General features: G+C 42.4%; 1 protein-coding gene across 1 annotated transcript in view; it reads right to left on the bottom strand.

Moving 5' to 3' along the window:
* Positions 1-21894, bottom strand: part of FGD1 (FYVE, RhoGEF and PH domain containing 1) — an 854635-nt gene that overhangs the window by 559923 nt on the left and 272818 nt on the right. The window lies entirely within an intron of this gene.

Here is a 21894-nt window from a genome sequence, read left to right as displayed (position 1 = left end):
TGGCACATGCATCATGAAATATTTTAACTGTACATTCGTACACATCCATAAATATGACAGTAAAGCACATTGGATTGTACACTGCATTAAGGAGTTTAGCTTGTAATGAGGAACATCCGGCAAGCACAGACTTGACTCCAAAATGCCATTTAATACTGTTTGACTAACAAACTTGCTTAAATCGGACCAAACCTCCACAGCCACTCCTCAGACAGACAATGGTGTGAAGTACATCCTATTCCAGTAAACAAGGAATATGAAAAAACAGCAAAAGAAACTGAAAAGATAGAAAGGCAAGGTAGATGCAAAGAAACCTTAATGAACAGTTCTGTGGGCATCCTGGTGTCTGTTGGGTGCTGAAAGTATCATGGTTCATTTGTGTGAGTATGCAGTAGTAAAACAGAGTTTCATTTCTCCATGAATGCCACCTTGTTGAAGTGTGTGTGAAAAAATATACATAATATAGATGTGTGTGTGTATATATATATATAATATAGATGTGTGTGTGTGTATATATATATATATATATATATATATATATATGCATGTGTATGATCTAATATAGACCCTAAAGCCCTGCAGAAATTATGCAAAATTTTCTTCAGCCAAGTACTTATGCAACTACTGAATCATATTGAAATGAATGGAAACTGTAGTTCAAAATAAAAAAGACAGAAAAATAAAAAAATAAATTAAATATGTATGGGGTCTGGTTTGTGTGACATAAAAAAACATTTTTATAGGATTAGGGGGCTCAGCTTTGTAACAACTGGCAAACATTCCCTACTCTTACATTACAAAATATTTCAACCTGCCTGTACACAATAAATATCTATCTATGTATCTGTATACATGTACTATCATTCACACAAACTGACAGAGTAGTTCATAAATAAGAAAGGAGTGGAGAAACATGACAAATATATTGCCTCAAAAGAATAAGCAGGCTTTTGACCTGGAAATTAAATGACTCTGGGGTCAGGGCACAAAATAAACAGGGATGCATAAGAAGTCCGATGACTTACTAAAAGCAGAGAATTGGCAGCTGAAGGGACACAGTGTGAAATGCAGGAAAAAAAAACACAGGGGAGGTAACGTGGTACAGCAAAACTGCATCAGGTGTCATTCATGGTTTGGACATTAAGACTACTCTATTTTCTGAGGAGACTGCTGTTGTGGTCACAAATAGAGATATCTCCAGTGGAACCTGCAAGGAGAATAGGCTGCAACCCTTTCTCTGCTTCCTGTTTAAGTTTGTTGAGCAAGGACTGGGTAGATCTTGCAGTTCTGGTCAGCATAACAGTAAATATTTGAGTAACAGGATTGCTTTGACAATATTATTCTTTATACATGGGAATTTGCCAAATGTGGGAACCAATCCTTCCGGACAGATATCTATAATTGCTGGGCTTTCCTTGAATGGACCCCACCCCCCACACTAAGGCAATGTTATGACCCTTGGCTGCAAATAAAGTCTGTTCAACAATGTGTACCAGTCACCTTAAGTATCCCCTACAGAAGGTTAAACACTTTCGAAGGATCAGAGTGTGTGTGTGTGTGTGTATGTATGTATGTATGTATGTGTGTACATATAATTTTTCTTTTTTTTGCAGGTTGCATGTGCACACACACAAACTTCCATATGCACACCAGCTCAACTGCTATTTGACTATGCTATCAAAGTTGAAAAGGGTCAACTGCCAGTCCCTCTTTTGACTCGCAGCTCCAGCCAATCCCCGAGCCTCTGCTTACTAAGGCATACATGAAACGTCCCTTCTCTGGGTGAAGCGTACCCGAAATGTTCCTCCTCTGGGTAAGGCATACATGAAATATCCCTTCTCTGGGTGTGTCATAGTGAAAATATTCACTCTCTGGCTGGGTCCTGCCTCTCTAACTGGGAAACAGCCTTAACAGCTGACCACACTATGGAAGCAGCAGTCAAGAACAGACTATCAAACTGAATCTGAGTGGTAGGCAGGGGTGACCCGGTGTCATACCGAGGCTAAGTGGTAGACAGTGGTGACCCAGTGTCATACTGAAGCTGAGTGGTAGGCAGTGGTGAGCTGGTGTCATACTAATTCTACGTGGTAGGCAGTGGTGGCCCGGTGTCATACTGAAGCTGAGTTGTAAACCAGTGTGCATGTGTGTTAGCCCTACCCCAAGTGACATGCTGGTTTGTACACACAACTCTGTTTGGGAATACAGCACAAGTATGGCTAGGGGACTTCCCACCTCTGTATTGAAGCACCCCCCTCCCCCAATTAATCCCCATTCATATGCCTTGCCTGGCAGTTGCTAATTACCTACTGTTCTGGTTTGTACTAGGCAACAGGCTAGTCTCTCCACCTCATCTGGCAAGCAGGTCACACCTCTTCACCCCCCTCCTGTAACTGAGAGCCACCTGAAGTTTCTTCTAGGGGAACCTTCCTTACAAAGAGCACATATCCCAAACGGTAAGAATAAATGTATTTGCCCATGAAGTTCTGGTGAGCAAATGTCTGGTGCCTTGAATTTGGTAAAAAACCCAAAACAATTTTCAAGAAGGTGAAATGAAAAATTTCCTATTATAAACCTTAAAAACTGTGTGTCTTGTGAATATCCACTGTGACCAAGCATTTTAGTGGTAGAAAGTGATAAAGCTTTGACTGTAGCCCAGGTAACCCAGCATCATTAGTCAGGAACTTGAGGCTAGCAAGGAAGGATGAGAGCTCCAATCCTAGGAGGAACTGTGGCAGTCTGGGACCATCCTTTGCCATAATCCCGGAGAAGGGGTGGCACTACTGGAGGTAATCCAAGGGTGCTCATTAAGCCACCAAGCCACCCTGATAGCAACTCTCATTGCAAGTTCATAGGAGTGTAGACTGTATCCTTCTGTAACTACTAAAGTGTTTATAAAGGGCTTTATTATTATGGAGAGTATTTTTTCTAGCTTCAAGTCATACTAATTTTTAGTTTTTAATCACTAATCTTCTAAATATTCTTCTAGACTTTAAATATATTGCCCTGTTTTAAACTTGGAACTTTGTTCTAATGTCTCCAGTAGTTCCCAAAAACCTTATACCTCTCTCTCTGTCTTCGCTGACCATCATTCCTGGATATTTGTTTTCTTTTTCTACTGTAGGAGTATTAATAGGTACATGTTTTTGTATTGGATGATTACTAACTCTATAAAAAGTTGCCATTTATCCTTAATTGAACTATTATTCAATAGTTTTCTACTTCCATTGCTTGACTTCATCTTTAATTGCTGTATAGTCAAGCACCATAGCACCTCATAAAAAATGTCCTCATGTCCATACTTGCTTCTCAAGCAAGGATGTAATGTATTTATTTTCAGACATTCCAATTCCATGCTCACCATGTACAGATGGCTAATTTTTTTTACTTAGCCAAAATACATCCAAAATGTTACCCATTCCAGTGGCTTAACCACCTTTATATAATAAAATGATACGGTCTTTCTTGTTTATTGTCCTTGAACTATTAATAAGACTAACCCTATCAATGCCCAGCGCATTCATAGCACTAGCAATACTATTTTAACCTCTTTGAAAACACTAACAGATTTTTTTTTCAACTAAACCTTATGTCAGATGTCAGTAAAATTGTTGGTGATCGATAAAAAAAGGCCACATCCAGATGCCATCTACCTATGAAGATTCTTACAGAAATACATTCACCTGTTACTTCATGCAGTAACATTTTAGAAGCATACTGCTGAGCAAAATAATTAAAAAAAGGTTTGAAACTATCTGAATTCCACAAAATGTACAAAACACGGAACACGACATTTTTCACTATGTATTACTTTTTCGCATTTACTAAAGCTATTCAAAGTATCATAAGTGTGCAGTGTTTGCAAGTATTACAGTACTGCTATTGTGCAAAGTAGAGTTATTTCAAAGAATATTTCACAGAGTATACTATTTCAAGGAGATTATTGTGCATTTGACTGTTATTACAAGTACTTGCGCATGTTCGTACATAATTACAAGGGCCAAGATTGCATTGTTTTACTATAATCTGTGGGCATGGCAGAAGGTTTTCTCAGACAAGCACCGCTTGTGCGTGATAACAATATTGCAGAAAACTGTAGTGTTTGGGCAGGAATATGACATTTTTATACAGGCTGCTGCTTCTGACAGACATGCACACAAAAGCATTTATTCTGCTCAGTTTAGCTGCTTCAGAGTCCATTGAAAGAGACCATTCATTTGTGTATGCACCTGCTGTGTTTACAGGGAAAATTGATATATTGTGGTACTGGATGAAGTGCGGGAAGACCCCAAGAGCTTAAAACAAATTTAGAGAAACGTGTAACCCCCAAACAAATATTACAATGGGAAGGCACTTATTTTACACAAGAGATCAAAAGCCTGGTGAAACTTTTGCAACATATATAACTGACTTAAGAAATAAGGCTAAAACGTGCAGATCTGGTGATGTGAGACAAGTTGATAAAAGACAGGCTTGTGTGTGGTATTAATAAAGACACAGTGAGAAAGCTGGTTTCCAGACAGTGATTTGACATTAAATAAAGGCCATTGATATCTGTCATATATGAGCTTACAGAAAGGCACACAAGTATGCTTGCAAATGAGAATAGCTTTGGAAGGCACAGTGACAAAGCTCATGTAGATCATATGTAGCATGGAGTTATAAGATACGGGCCAAAGGGTGGCGTTCCCACAGCCCCAACTTCAGTAAAACCCAGAGTAACTTCAGTAAGGCCTAAAGTGCATGCAGCAAAGCATAGGGGGTGACTCAGCAAAACTCATAGCAATCCTCATAGTCAACTGTCATAATTGTGGTGGTACTCATGAACCCAAACAAGAAAAGAGCTTAGCTTTTGGTCGGCAGTGTCATTCTTGCAATATGTGGAATCATTTCAAAAGATTTTGTAAATCAAATAAGGTACATTATTTTATTAAAAGACAGCAAGCTGATCAATTGGAAAGCTGTGACCCTGCTTTTTATGTTGATGGTGTGTCTGTGCATGGTGAAACAGTCAGTGCAGTAGATCTGTGGGCAAAGAACAAAATATTTTGTACTGTTTGGATTAATGGGAGTCCCATAGAGCTCAAAGTAGATACTGACTGAAAGTGCAATGTTATGTCAGCAGAAACGTTTGCTAGAGTAAAAGCTACAGAACAAGTTGATTTGACAAAGTGTGCAACGCTGGTTGCCTATGGTGGTGAAGAGATTCAAACCGAAGGCTCAGTAGTGCTTTCACGTTACTGTGTTGGGAACAGCTATGACTTGCAGTTTTACATAGTCATGAGACACATGCAGTCATTATTGGGTCTCAGAGACAGTTTGAAAATGGGACTGCTTTCATTTAATAAGACATTCCACCATGTAAGTCTGAATGACAACAGCTCAAATTTCGCCCAAAACATTTTTTCTGAGTATGCTGATATTTTTGCAGACAGACTAGGAAAACTACTAGTTGTGTACTCTAAGTTAGACCCAGAGGTCAGCCCAGTTATTAGACCAGCACAGAAAGTTCCAGTACCTATGCAAAACAGAGTTAAAGCCGAGGTAGACAAAATGGTGCAGCTAGGAGTAATTTGTCCAGTAGAAGAACCTACTGAATGGGTATCCTCCATGGCAGTAGCACAAAAGAAGATCTCAGATGATATCAGAATATATATTGATCCAAAAGATCTGAACAAAGCCCCAAAATCTTGCTTTTTTCCCCACTTTTCTGAGATTTAAAAAAGTTCAGTTACAGGCTTGCTGTTCTTCAACTGTTTGTAAGTTTCTGTGAGGCCATTTTTTGCTTGGGCTAAAGGAAAGTCTCTCTGTTGATCAGTGGCAGTGAAAAACATTGAGCAGCCTGCCTGCCCCTGTGGGAGTGGTTACTGACTTGAAACTGTACTTTTATTGGCCATTTTGGGTCAATTCCAAAACTCCTTCATCTTCCTCTCTTAAAACCCTCTTTTGCGCAGTTTTGCGCGTTTTTTTAGCATAGCGCAACAACGGGCAGCGCCGCCTAATTGGGTTTAAACTATTCCTGGCTCCACAAAGTCTGCTCTTCACTTTTTCCCTTAGAACTGCTCTATCACTCAATTTAAACACCATATTCTCATTCTAAGGCCCTTCACTGGTCCAATTAAGTAATCCTCCAAGTTAGCACTATTAAACCATAAGCACTACTTACTCTTATACTCTCTACGATTACCCTGTCCTCTATTGGTCCATCTTAAATTCAGTTTCCCTGTTACTCTAGCATGTCCAAAGGTCAGTCAATGGTTTCCTCTCCAGTCCAGCTGGTGAATCTGGGAATTTTGAGGCAATGTTACAACGGTCTCATGTGCACGGACAACTCTCTCCTCCTCCAAACAGGTTCAAATATATGTGAGAGATGCAACAATTTAGCCAAACTGGAGGCTGAGCTCTCTCATCTCAAAAGTGGTGTAACCAGTCAGGAGGAGAAGGTAACCTCACACAACACAATTCCAGTATCACATAGTCCTACCACATCAGCGAACCAAACACATAAATACACAAAAACATACTCGGAGGCTCTAAATAAAAATCTACCTAAGCAACAGAGACCTCCAAAGCAGACATCCAAGCAAACGCTACCTCAAAACAAAACACACACAACACATAACCCACAAAGTCAGTGTGCCAAGCAGCCACAGCCCTTAAGGCTGAATAACACACCTGATACTCCTGTTATAGGTGACTCTATTGTCAGACACACTGACGTCCCGCTCACCAGGCTGAATAAAGAGAAGGTCACGGTGAGCTGCCTGTCGGGTGGTAGGATCCGACACATAACACAAGCACTCAGGTCACTCCAAAGCAAATACAAATATGACTCAGTCATTGTACATGCTGGTGTGAATGACCTGAGACGTACCTCCCTGGACTACATGAAAAGAGACATAGAGGAGCTCTCTGATCATGTAGCCCAGGCTGGTATGACCCTGACCTTGATCAGCATCTTACCCTCACCTAGAATGATGCCACAGTACAAAGACAAAATGATCGATTTTAACAATTGGCTAAAATTTTGGTGTCATTCAAAGGGGATCCAGTGTCTGTCAGCCTGGGATGACATGCTCGACAAGCCACGTTGCTTCGCTAGGGATGGCTTGCACCTGTCACCACTGTGCTTTCGGATGTTGCCAAAGGCTCTTGCCACCCCCATAGTGCCTTTTTTAGGCAAGGCTCAAAAGTCAAACCCACCCCCATAGACAGCACAAGGAACAAGAAACTAAGGATAATGCTGCTAAACGCCAGAAGTTTTAACCTCAAGATGCACGCACTCAAAGCTCTCCTCAGTATGGAGAGCAAAGATTTCTGTGCAGTGACAGAAACCTGGTTCAAGGCTCCAGAGAGCACCCCAGCACTACCAGGCTATACCTCGTATCATGCTTTTCGGCCTCAAAACCCGGACCGAACCACAAAAGGAGGGAGAGTTTCCATATTTATCAAGGATATCCACACCTCCAGGTTAGTGGCATTGCACGAAGTATTTGAGACCATCCATGTGCAACTAACAGTGGGCAAGACTGCTTTTCAGTTTATAGCATCCTAAGACCACCCTCTCAAAGTCAGGAATCCCATTCGGCTTTCCTGAAAACATTGGAGAACATGAAGATCTCTCCAAACACCATTACATTGGGTGACTTCAACTACCCAAACATTGACTGGGAGCACTACTCAAGCCCCAGCACCTTAGCCCAAAGATTCCTGGAAATTATAAACTCAAATGCTATGGAACAACTAGTCACCACTCCCACAAGAGGGGACAACATACTAGACCTGATCATTACCAACATGGGGACTCTATGCTCCACACCAGAAGTATATCCCTCATTGGTAAGATCAGACCATAAATTAATTTCACCGGATGTCCACATCCCGACCCCACCCCCAGCCCAGAAACCACAGTGAAAAAATTCTCAAAACCGAAGTGGAATCCTTCAAGGCCCCAGGGCCAGTGGAAACTACAGCCCAAACTGCAGAATCCTATATAAATGCATTCTACGGACATCTCCAGGAATGCATGGATCATGCTATCCCAAACAAAACCAAGACTCAATCATCCAAAGGCAGGCATCCAGTCTGGTGGACCCCTGCCATAAATAAACTGTACAACAGAAGGAGGAAGCTACTACATGATAGAGCAAAATCCCTAATAGGGAAGGCATCTCTGATCAGTACTAGCAAAAATTACGATCCCTCATAAAATCCTCCAAGGCCAGCTTCGAGAGAAAAATTGCACAGGACACCAAAGACAATCATAAGGCTTTTTTCAGTTATGTTAGAAACCTGGGATGCAACTCCCAGACTTGTTCTGAGTTGATTCTAAATGACACAAAATACACTGAACCCACAGACATCGCCAATATCCTGGCAGACAGGTTCAGTGCAAACTTCTCCCCTCCCCCAAAGAGCAAGTATCTATCCCGGCAGAGGGCTGCCTCCCAAACATCTCAGATGCTCAGGTGAAGGCTGCCCTCTCCAAAGCAAAAAACACTGCTTCCATGGGACCAGATGGCGTCCCAGGTTACGTCCTACATGAACTACAAGAGGAACTAATCCCTCAAATAAAACAGCTATACAATCTCAGCCTCACTACAGGATATGTGCCCACAGAATGGCGTACAGCAACAGTGGTCCCACTCCACAAAGGTGGAGCCTCTACGGACCCTGGAAACTATCGCCCCATAAGCCTGACTAGCTTAGTCTGCAAGGCTATGGAGAGGATCATCATGGAGCTCATAAACAAAGACATTGGGGACCTACAGACACTAGATCCTACCCAGTTCGGCTTTGTCAAGGGCAGATCCTGTCTTTTGAACCTGGTTGACTTCTTTGAAACAGTCACCAAAGCCATAGATGAAGGGAAGGTAGTCCACACATCCTATCTGGACCTTGCAAAGGCATTTGACACAATACCCCACTCGGGTATCATAGATAAGCTATCCAGCTTAAATATAAACCCCTATGTCACAAGATGGGTCGCAAACTGGCTCAAAGACAGAACCCACAGAGTGAGAGTTGCTGGAGCCATGTCAGACTTGAAACCGGTCACAAGTGGCGTCCCACAGGGTTCTGTCCTTGGACCACTCTTGTTCGGTATATACTTTTCCGAGGTACAGGCAGACGTGGGAGGATTATGGCTCACCAAGTTCGCAGACAACTGCAAACTGGGCGCCATAATCAACTCTCCAGCTGACACAAACATCCTTCAAAAAGGTCTCACAGAGGCAGATAACTGGTGCCAGTGCCATGGTTTAAAGCTAAATGCCAAAAAATGTATAGTTATACCCTTTGGCAAAAACAATGTGCCTACCTGGGGACCCAAGTTGATAGCAATCTCTCCTTTGAAAACCACATTGCCAAAGTGGTTAGAAAGACCTTCTACATAGCCCACCTCATCACGAAGGGTTTCACATCTAGATCAAGAGAGGTAATCGTGCCCCTTTATTCATCCCTCATCAGGCCCATCATAGAATACAATGCCCCTTTTGGGATGTACCTTACCCGACACCTGCAGCAATTAGAAAGACCCCAAAAGTATCTCACCAAGAGGATCAGGGGTCTCAAACAGATGCCATATGCTGCTCGGTTAAAAAAACTCCAGCTCTACTCAGTTGCATACCGCCTACTTCGAGGCGATCTATGCCTGACATACAAAGCTATGTCAAATCCAGAATTAATGGACATGCTCCACCTCAGTAAATCTAAATCCCTTAGAGCCACATGCTCGAGGGACTTGAACCTCAGCACAGAAATAAATAGAACTTGCTGGAGGGACAGGTTCATAACCCAGAGGCTCCCTTCGCTCTGGAATAGAATTCCAGTTCATGTGAGGCAGAGCACCTCACTGAATCTCTTCAAGAAGAATCTCGATAAGTGGATGGGGGATCGTAGGTTTGTCCCAGGGATTACTCCCGTGTCACTATTAGACAGAGGCACAGTAAACTAAACCTTAAAAAGGGCACAGTATACTCAAATCAAGGGGTGGCGTAAGCCATACAGAATCGGGCTAGGCTTATAATTGCCCCAGGGCAGATAGCCTAGTATGAACCTATGAACCTATGAAAAGGCCTCATCATCCAATACACACAGTCAAAGAGGTTGCTGCCCTCATGCCAAATGCCACTGTTTTTTTCTGTCTTAGATGCAGAGAGTTCATTTTGGCAAATTTTGCTTGATTGAAAATCTTCAGTGTTGACCACATTCAGTACGCCATTTGGAAGATATAGATTTCTAAGAATGCTATTTGGAATAAATTCTACCAGTGAGGTCTTTCAACATGCGATGGAGCAAATTTTTTCAGGCTATCCATATGCTATTACAGTAGATAATATTCTAGTAGGAGGCAATGGTGTAGTTGAACATGACAGAAACCTCAGAAAAGTTCTGGAAATAGCACGTGAAGTGAACCTTAAGCTGAATCCTCAGAAGTGCAAATTCAGGCTACGAGAAGTCACTTATGTTGGTCACTTGTTTACCAGTTCAGGCTTATGACCAGATCCCTCCAAGCAAACAGCAATACTCGAGATGCCAACTCCAGACATTGTTCAAGCCCTCCAACGTTTTCTTGGCATGGTCAACTATTTAGAAAAGTTCATTCCAGATTTAAGCCAACTTTCAGCACTGCTAAGAGAGTTGACACGCAAAGATGTAATTTGGTCATGGTCATGCCACGACCAGGGTATTTGATGTCCTGAATCAGAAAATTGCTAGTCCACCAGCTCTCAGCTACTATGATGTTCACAAACCAGTTACTCTTTCCTGTGATACTTAAAAGTTTGGTCTAGGTGCAGTCATTTTTCAAGAGGGTAAACCAGTAGCATTTATTCTGAGAACTCTTACCCAAACCAATATGATGTATGCCTATATTGAAAAACAGCTTTTGGCCACTGTGTTTGCATGTTTGAAATTTCATGATTATATTTATGGTCTACCTATCCAGATCAAAACTGACCACCAACCTCCTATTACTATTTTGAAAAAGCCTATGCATACAGCTCTTGCCAGATTGCAATGCATGATGCTCAAACTGCAGAAGTACAATTTCAATCTTGTTTACACAAAAGCAAAACTTCTTTACCTTGCTGATACCTTATTCGGATCGCCCAGAACAACAAAACAATGAGCTTCTTGATTCTGGGGTCATGGAAGTGAGAATTTTTTCTTCCACACATTTTGATGAGCTCAGAATGTACACAGCTTCAGATCCAGTTCTCCAGCAGCAAAACCTCTTTATCAGTCGAGGATGGCCTTCAAAGGACTCTTGCTTACCAGTAGAAGTGCAGCAGTATTTTCCATACAGAGATGAGATTTGTCAGACAATGGTATCATCATGAAAGGTCCTAAAGTGATTGTTCCAAAATCCTTACAACAAGAGTACATTAAGATCTGGCATCATGGCCACCCAGGAACTGATTCTACCAAAAGAAGGGCGAGAGGAATTGTATTTTGGCCTTCTATGTCAGCAGATAGAGAAAGTACTTTCATTTTGTTCAGTATGTAATAGTACAAAAGCCGCATCAACAAAAAGAACCACTTTGGTTAAGCCATATTCCCGATACACCTTGGTTGACAGTAGCCACAGATATCTGAGTGGAATAGTCAAAGTTACTTGGTGTTAGTGGACTCATTCAAATTGGTTTGAGACTGACCTACTTCCCAACCTAACTTCCAGTACTGGCATTACTAAGTTAGAGACATTTTTCTGTCTATGGTAGTCCACACAGAGTTACTTCAGACAACAGTACACAGTTTACCAGCCAGGAGTTCAAGAAATTTGCAGAAGTGTGGGACTTTGTTCATATTATGAGTAGTCCTGAATACCCTCAAATAAATGGTCTGGTTGAACGTGCAGTTCAATGTGCAAAACAGCTATTAGAAAAACATCTGTATTGTCATGTATGGATTTTTCTAAACTTATTAAATCTCAGAAACATTTCTAGTGATAATCATCTTGGTCATTTCTAGTGATAATCATCTTGGTTCACCTGCCCAGACACTTTTGTCGAGACAAACCAGAACCACATTACCAATCAGCAGTTATTTATTTGTTCCATGTGCTAAAAACAGCAAAGCAGTAAGAGCCCAACTGTTGAAGTGTTTGTCCTAGAAGTCTTAATATGATACAACCAGCAAACCGCTCCTTTTTTTACAAAAACGGGAGATAGTGAGGATGCAGATGTCAAAAGGTTTTGATTGCATCGGACTTGTGAAAAGTTTGTCAACAGCAGAGACTGTAGCTTGTGGAATCGCAAGGAATGGAATTCAGATCAAATCAGAAGCATTTGTTACCAGTGTTACATCATCTTGCCTATGACAAAGACTCTAGTATTCAGAGAGACTTGTCCAATGTTCATTCCTGTTCCAGAGGACATTCAGTCAGCAATCCCTGTGCCAGAGAAAATGGTTGAGAGTCGTCAAGCAGAACATTCCCCAGTGACTGTTCCTGTTGCTAAACCCAGTCCTAACAATTATGTTACGAGATCAGGTCGCATCTCGAAACCTAGTTCCAGATGCACAGCAACCTGGACATGACTGCTGTTTTCTTTATTAGTGTCTGCATAATTGCATGCCTATTGAAATGTCATTGCTTATATGAGACAGCTCAGTAAAGAGGGAGGATGTAGATCAGTGTGTGTGATGTACCTTTAAGAAGCATTCCACTCAGTGGGCATGTGCATATAAGTACTGAGCAAGTGCAAGCAAGAGTGCCATTTTGAGTGAGCAACCAGGGTGATAGCATGCATGTATGTAGTCAGTAAGTTAGTTAGTTAGATAGTTTAAGTTCAATGTCCCTGACATCCATCCTGTGTTTGTATACAACAAACTACTTAAATAAACACCTAAACTCAACGTCTTCTTATTGTACACAAGACAAATGACAGGGAGTATTTTCATTACTAAACTCAGTTATCATTTCTAAAATGCCGATTTTCTAGTGTTTGTGATTTAAAAAGCTTGTTTCAGCTACATATTGAACTTATTTTACTGCCTGCACTTTAACAAAGTTGTTTTTGTGTTTAAATTACCTGTTTAACTGTTGTAGGCTACACACTCAAGTGTGATAGCCATTTCTGTGCATTTAAAGTGTTTTTTTGATTGCATCTGCTTTATTTTCTGAAAAAAAAATACTTGTTTTCCTGCCCTTCTAAGGTAGTATAGTCCAGTTTTCAGGTTAGTGCTGAATTCAGGGCTGTGTTACAAGATTCTGTGTTTGCTCATACCTTACTTGGATAGAAGGAAGTTTCTCTGTTCACTGTGAGACAGGGAGCTTTGAGCAGCCTATCTGTCCCTGGAGGAATGGTTTCAGCCCAGCAATTAGTAGTTTATTGGCCATTTTGGGCTAATTTCTCTCTCTCATTTCCCTGCTATAAAACACGCATTTGTGCGGTTTTGCTCGCCGGGCAGCTAGGGTATAACTATTCCCGGCTACACAAAGTCTACTCTTCAATTTTTCCCTTGGAACTAAACAAACTTTCAACTTAAGCGCTCAAACCATTCACTTCTCATCCCGGCACTTGCTCAAAATTAACAGCAAGCACTAATAAACCTTAGCACTAGACCCCCCGCTATACTGTAGAGAAGGACAAGGCTCTCTATTCGACCTTAACAGCCAATCAGTAAAACAGTTCACTGTACCTATCCAGGCATGTCCAAAGGGCAGTTTCAGGTGTACTCTCTGGTCCAACTGGTGAATCTGGGCATTTTGAGGCAATGTTACAATTGCCTCATGTGCACAGACAACCCTCTCCTCCTTCCACCAAACACTAATACATGCGAGAGAGATGCAATTATACAGCCAAACTGGAGGCTAAGCTCTCTCAACCCAAGACTGGACCAGGCAGTCAAGAGGAGAAGGGAATTATTTGCATCACACCACCAGTTTCACATAGAACTATGAAACCAACACTGGCAAAAAACACACATAAATACATGAAAACATACTCGGAGGCTCTAAATAAAAATCTGCAAAAGCAACAGAGACCACCAAAGCAGACATCCAAGCAACCTCCACCCCCCAACACAAACCATGAAACACATACTTCACAAAACCAGTGTGCCATGCTATCATAGCCCTTAAGGCAAAATAACATACCCAACACACTAGTAATAGGGGACTCTATAGTAAGGCACACTGACGTCCCACTCACTAGGCTGAACAAGGAGAAGGTTACTGTTAGCTGCCTTTCGGGTGCCAGGATCCACCACATAACACAAACACTCAGGTCACTCCAGAACAAGTACAAATATGACTCTGTCATTGTCCATGTTGGTGTGAATGACATGAGCCATACCTCCCTGGACTACATGAAAAGAGACATGGAGGAGCACTCTGATCACGTAGCCCAGGCCAGTATGACCCTGACCCTGAGTAGCATCCTGCCCTCACCAAGAATGATACCACGGTATAGAGAAAAAATTATCGATTTCAACAACTGGCTAAGCTTCTGGTGTCAAAGAGGATCCAGTGTCTGTCAGCCTGGGATGACATGCTCGACAAGCCACTCTGCTTCGCTAGAGACGGCTTGCACCTGTCACCCTTAGGCTTTTGAATACTGGCCAAGACTCTAGCCATCCCCATAATGCCTTTTTTAGGCAAGGCTCAAAAGACAAACCCACCGCCGTAAATAGTGCAAGTAACAAAAAACTGAGGGTAATGTACTCAATGCCAGAAGTCTAAACCTCAAAATGCACACACTCGAGGCACTCCTCAGTATGGAGAAAAACGATATATGTGCAGTAACAGAAACCTGGTTTAAGGCTCCAGAGAGCACCCCAGCACTACCAGGCTACAACTCATACCATACATTTCAGCCACAAAACCCGGACCGAAATACAAAAGGCGGGGGAGTATCCATATTCATCAAGGATACCCACACCTCCAGGTTAGTGGCACAGCACGATGCTTCAGAGATCATCCACGTGCAACTAACAACGGGCAAAACTGCTATTCAAATTATAGCTTGCTACAGATCACCCACCATGTCCCAGAACCACCACTCCGCATTCCAAGAAACACTGAGAAACATAAAGGTCCTACCAAACACCCTGATATTGGGTGATTTCAATTACCCAAACATTAACTGGGAGAACTACTCAAGTACAAACTCCCTTGCCCAACATTTCCTAGAATTTATAAACTCAAATGCCCTGGATGAACTTGGTCAACACCCCCACCAGAGGTGACAACATATTGGACCTGGTCATCACCAACATGGGCGACCGGTGTTCCACACCAGACGTCAACCCCTTGTTGGTTAGATCTGACCATAAACTAATCACTCTGGATATCCACATTCTGCCACTACCCACGGTCAAAGAAACCACCGTGAAAAACTTCAAAAGCAAATTTCACATTACTTAAGAACGAGGTGGGAAGTTTCAAAGCCCCCATGCTGAAGGATAACACTGTCCAAGCTGCAAAATCCTTTACTAGTGCACTCTGCAGGCAACTACAAGAATGCATGAATTGTGCTATCCCAAACAAAATAGAGAGTCACAAGAAAAGGAAACCAGTCTGGTGGACCCCTGCCATAAACAAGCTATACAATAGGAGGAGGAAACTAGTGCAGAAAAGGGTAAAATCTCAAGAAAGGAAGACATCCATGATCAGTATCAGCAAGAAACTACGTTCCCTCATAAAATCATCCAAGGCTAGCTTCGAAAGAAAAATTGCTATGGACTCCAAAGATAACCACAAGGAATTCTTTAGCTATGTCAAGAATCTAAGTGGCAATTCTCAGATCTGCTCGGAGTTTGTGCAGAATGGCACAAAATACACTGAACCCACCAAAATAGCCAACATCCTGGCAGACTAGTTCAGTGCAAACTTCACCATCCCCTCACCCCCAAAAGGGCCCATAACTATACCAGAGGAATGTAGTGCCCCTAAAATCACAGACACTCAGGTTAAAACAGCCCTCTCCAAAGCAAAAAACACAGCATCAATTGGACCGGACGGTGTCCAAGGCTGCGTCCTACACGAACCCTCACCTAAACACACTGTTTAAACTAAGCCTCTTCATAGGTCATGTGCCCACAGAGTGGCACACAGCAATGGTTATTCCACTCCACAAAGGTGGAGCCTCAACGGACCCCAGGAACTATCGCCCTATAAGCCTGACTAGCTTGGTCTGCAAAGCTATGGAGCACATCATCATGGATTTCATTAACAGAGACATTGGGAACATCCAAACACTGGACCCTACCCTGTTCAGCTTTGTTAAGGGCAGATCATGCTTCCTAAACCTGGTGGACTTCTTTGAGACAGTTACCAAGGCTATAGACAAAGGAAAGTTGGTCCACACAGCCTACCTAGACCTCGCAAAGGCCTTCAACAGCATTCTCCACTCAGGTATTATAGACAAGCTCACCAGCCTGAACATCAACCCCTACATCCCGAGATGGTTTGCAAACTGGCTCATGGACAGAACCCACATGGTAAGAGTTGCAGGAGCTAGGTCTGACTCTAAACCGTTTACAAGTGGTGTTCCCCAGGGATCAGTCCTAGGCCCCCTCCTGTTCGGCATATACTTCTCAGAGGTACAAGCAAGCACAGGAGGGCTATGGCTGACCAAGTAAACACAAGACTGCAAACTAGGGGCTATAATTGACTCCCCGGCTGACACAGACATCCTCCAAAAGGGTCTCACTGAGACAGATACCTGGTGTCAAAACCATGGCCTCAAGCTAAATGCCAAAAAGTGCATCCCCTTTGGAAAAAAACAAAGTACCCACAAACTATCACATAGGTGGTAGCCCCCTAAATACAGAAGACATAATAAGGGATATGGGGACCCAAGTAGATAGTAACCTCTCCTTTGATAATCACATTGCCAAAGTGGTTAGAAAATCCTTCTATGTGGCCCACCTAATCACAAAAGGGTTTGCATCCAGAATGAAAGAGGTCATTGGGCCCCTCTATGCATCACTCATCATACCCACAATAGAGTACAATGCCCCATTTGGGATGTACCTTACAAGACACCTGCAATAACTGGAAAGACCACAGAAGTACCTCACCAAGAGGATCACTGGCCTCAAGCAGATGCCCTATGCAGCTCGACTTGAAGAAACTCCAGCTGTACTCGGTTGCATACCGCCTACTCAGAGGTGATCTCTGCCTGACGTACAAGGCCATGTCCAACCCTGAATTGATGGACATGCTCCACCTAAAGAAACCCATATCCCCTCAAGCCACATGCTCCAGGGATCTAAACCTCACCACAACAATAAACAGGACGTGCTGGAGGGATAGTTTCCTGTCCCAGAGATTTCCCATGCTCTGGAACAAGATTCCAATCTACATTAGGCAGAGCTCCTCGCTAACCTTCAAGAGAAACCTTGATGAGTGGATGGGAACAGAAAGTTTACCCCAGGGATCACTTCAATGGTACTGCTGGACAGAGGCACAGGGAACTAATCTAAGGGGGCGGCAAAAGCCAACACATTCCGGCTAGGCGTATAAATGCCTTCAGGCAGATAGGTTCATAGGTAGGTACTAGGCTAAGTCATATTTTTCATTAATGAGTCTAGTCTCAAAATCACAGTTTGTTGTTTAAACTCCTAACATTAGCAAGGAGGCACTAAATATATTTACAAGACTCATGTAGATTTTTCCTATACACTCTGCCCAACCTAAAATTTAGCTACCAAAGTGATTCTATTACCTGCTAACCCATTACCCTGGTTTCCTGAATTAGAAACATCTCTGCATGCCACTGAAAAAAAAAGGAAAACTTCAATCTGAAGAAGCCCACCCAAGGACAAAATGGTTCAAAATCTTGTTTTTTTTTTTTTCGGAATGGAAGACTGTCTCCATGTGAATTTTTTCATGATAAAAAGCAATATGGTGGGTAAAGGAATAGTCTCTCTCCAGAGTGACTTGAGTTCTCTAATACTCGTCTTGTTCTGAAAAAAGAAAAAAAAAAAGTTTCTCTATGGCTCTGCAGTTCAGCAACTAACAAGACAGGTTTATCCAGAGACAACTGGTTTTATGGTATGGTGACATGTCCATGACGGGTAGAAATGGTCAGAACTGTATTTTGTAGTGTACATTAACAGCATCTATCACGATCTGGTCAAAAGTCAAGACAACTCCGTTGTCTACGTACTATTAGACATTTTCATCCAGGAAGCTTGATGTAATAAATGCAGGAAAGAAAATAGAACTAATGGAGGGGCCATCATTTGTTGAAGAGGATTTCCCTTGTGGTCGTTAGTCTAGTACACACACCTTCCTGTCTATGGCTGTGTTGTCTGCTCTGGTCCTTTCCCTCTTTTTTGGGAATTCCTTTCCCTCCTGAATTAGTCCTCCCACATTTCTTTCCAATAGAAGGATACTGTTTGGTTAAAGTGATTTTCTGGGCATCTATGGACTAAGGGTTTACACAATTCATTTCCTTCTCCTTGAGTTAATTAAATATTTCTTGGAAATGTGGACTAAAGAAATTCACTCTATTCAGGGAAGCATTTAAAAGTGATCCTCTCACACTTACTAGAAGGTGCTAGGTTCTAAGCATGGCATCCCTTGTAATGACTGTACATGCAGCAGTAGCTGCCCAGACACATCTCTAAAGCATCATAATCACAGATGACAATGCGTCTACCAACCTTATCAGCTGTTTGGTAAAGCTTAGTAATCCCCTCTCTCTTGCAGCTCTTTGAGTAATATCCTGTGCCATCTCTGCACTTAAGACATAATTTTATGCTGTACCTAGCTCCAATAACCAAATAAGATGAAATTTAAACTTTCTCCCCAAACTCTCCCAGTACACTATTCTATCTTTATTGATAAGTGTTCAAGCTAGTATCTGGTTTTGAACTCCTGGAGACATTTAAAGAAACAATCATATGGTTGGCCACAAGATCCCTATACACAAATGTGTTGCTCCCGAACTTTGTTGAAACAGTGATTTTTTTTGAAGAGAGGGGGAGCTGGGGGGTTGATATGCTGTCTCTAGGGAGAGATGCAGACCTTACTCTGGGCAACAGGGTCAAATAATGCTGTTAGCATACCAACCACTTTTCCTGCTTGGTTTCCTTTAGCCCTACCACTTACAGTCTGTAAATACTTCTAAAGTTGTTGTTGCTTAACAGTAGTACCTTACTTTTGTCTGACATGAAATAACTGTCATCTTTCTGATCATGTAACATTTCTAGTTTACTTTCTCCATCCTCTGCATTCTTCCCCACTCTTGATGTAATCTGAAAGACACTGATCCTGTTCTCTAGTTATGACATTTTGGGAGGCATAAATACATTAATGAATACAGGGCCCCTAACCAATCTCTACTGTGTATCACTTGTCCCTTTTCTGGACCCTTACAAAAGCCTCAGAACCATCAACTGTTGTATGCATATCCCAGCCATGCATCTATTGCTTCCACATTTTTCTTGCTATTTTCAACTCATCCAGTTGGGCTAGCAACACTTTTGTGAGGAACCAAGCAAGCAGGTATGCTCTAATCTGAGGAACCAATCAAACAGGTATGCTCTACTCTGAGGAACCAATCAAACAGGTATGCTTTACCCTGAGGAACCAAACAGATGTACTCTAATCTGAGGAACCAATCAAACAGGTATGCTCTAATCTGAGGAACCAATCAAACAGGTATAATCTAATCTGAGGAACCAATCAAACAGGTATGCTCTAATCTGAAAAGATCATTATTACCCCCAATTCTAGTCTACATGTGACCAAGTCATAGAAGTGGACTATGTTCATTTGGCAAGTCCTTCTAAGTACAAACATCATGCTGGCTCTAATCCAAGTGCTATTTAAATTTCCATAAAAATGACAAGTCCTTCCCAAAGGATCTTCACATTTTTCTGACTACAGCCATCAGGTTAATTAGCATGTGGCTTCCTGGATTAATTTTATATTTCACATGGGCATCAATGCCATTGTCACCAGTTTCTAACAGTCTAGGACTTTTCAATGAGAATTCTTTTGCCAACAGCAACAATCCTAACTTTTTTACAAAACAGCAAAATTCCATAGACAAGGATTCTTGCATTCTCTCTCTCTCACTCTCTTTCTCCATTGCTCTGGGATAAATCAAGTATGGCATGAATACTGCATCTGACAGTGGTGCAGCCTGAAATTTACAAGAGAGGCAGTGCACGTCCCTGTTATGGGAGGTTTAAGATATCACACATTGAAAACTCATATCTTTGCCAAGATTTTCTTGGTGTTTTTTCTAACTGGTTTGTCTGTGCGACCTTTTTAATTTTTGGGTCTGGATGTTAGTCGGGATATTTTGCAGACACCTTAATGGTTATGGACATCAACTGGATGTAAAGACCCTGTGTTTCTGAAGTATAGCCAAACAGTTCACTTATACTGTACTGACAAGGTCATAAGAAGGCTGAAGCGTACATGTCCACAGCTAGTGGGGTTTGGTTTTACTGACCTGAATGTATCCACAAAGACTCAAAGAAAAAGTAAAAAGTCATGGATATTCAGTAGCCATATAGCTGAAACACTTGATATCCTTGAGGGGTCATTTGCATATCCCATGGGCCTCTATTACAGGAGGTTAGGGTATCACAGAGTGAAAACTCTAGCTTGGCTACGTTTTTCTTCTAGGTTTTACTAATCAGTTACTACAACTACTCATTAGCAGTTAATGGATAACAGCACACACTCACGGATGAGACATTATTACATGGGACGCAATCCCCCAAATACCAAGACAATTTTTGGAGCACAGGGGACAACTTTGCAAAACAGAAGGCAGGAAAAACTCAATGATCCAAGTCTAACCAATTGTAGCTATCCCCATTGATCTGCGCTCCCCACCCCCTTCCAGTTTTCCACTTGTCCCATATTCAGTTGAACCTTTCTCACCATTAATATTTATTCCATCTCACACACACACACACACACACACACACACACACACACACACACACACACACACACACACACACACACACACACACACACACACACACACACAAAATTCATTCCAGGATCCCACTACCTTGTCTGCTTATATCTGAAACAAATTTTACCCCTCCAGCCTTTTGCAGTCCCTCTCCATCAGTCTTTCTTTCTGAACTCCACCATATGATCATTGATGATATAAACACACATGCCCTCACTGTCCTTTCATCACTCCAAAGTCTATATCACCAGTGCCTTAATTTGTTCTTCATATTCACACATTACATTTCATCATCTCAGTAGCCCTTTCCCATATACTGCCCACGAATCTGATATAATTTCATTAGTAAAGCTTCTAGAATTGTATGCATTGTTTCATGCAGAGCCTTACAAGCATCCTGTACAGTAGAAGAATGACATCTGTTCCTTCAGATCTACATTTCTTGCCAAGTAATCAATCAATTTTTAGCCTTATATACAGCATGCTTTACAGTGTGCTCATACTGTAGATGACTAAACTACAGCATGCTGTATAGCATGCATACATTCTGGTGCACGGCTAAAGTGCAGCGTGCCTCCACTCGGGTGCACGGCTAAAGTGCAGCGTGCCTCCACTCGGGTGCACGGCTAAAGTGCAGCGTGCCTCCACTCGGGTGCACGGCTAAAGTGCAGCGTGCCTCCACTTTCGGGTGCACGGCTAAAGTGTAGCGTGCCTCCACTTTCGGGTGCACGGCTAAAGTGCAGCGTGCCTCCACTCGGGTGCACGGCTAAAGTGCAGCGTGCCTCCACTCGGGTGCACGGCTAAAGTGCAGCGTGCCTCCACTCGGGTCCACGGCTAAAGTGCAGCGTGCCTCCACTCGGGTGCACGGCTAAAGTGCAGTGTGCCTCCACACGGGTGCACGGCTAAAGTGCAGCGTGCCTCCACATGGGTGCACGGCTAAAGTGCAGCGTGCCTCCACTCGGGTGCGCGGCTAAAGTGCAGCATGCCTCCACTTGGGGGC

The sequence above is a fragment of the Protopterus annectens genome, chromosome 12.part0, assembly GCF_019279795.1.
Source record: "Protopterus annectens isolate FY-2018-M chromosome 12.part0, PAN1.0, whole genome shotgun sequence".
NCBI classification, from domain to species: Eukaryota; Metazoa; Chordata; order Ceratodontiformes; family Protopteridae; genus Protopterus; species Protopterus annectens.
Note: the sequence above shows the minus strand (reverse complement) of the source record. Positions and strands in the feature narration are given on the sequence as shown.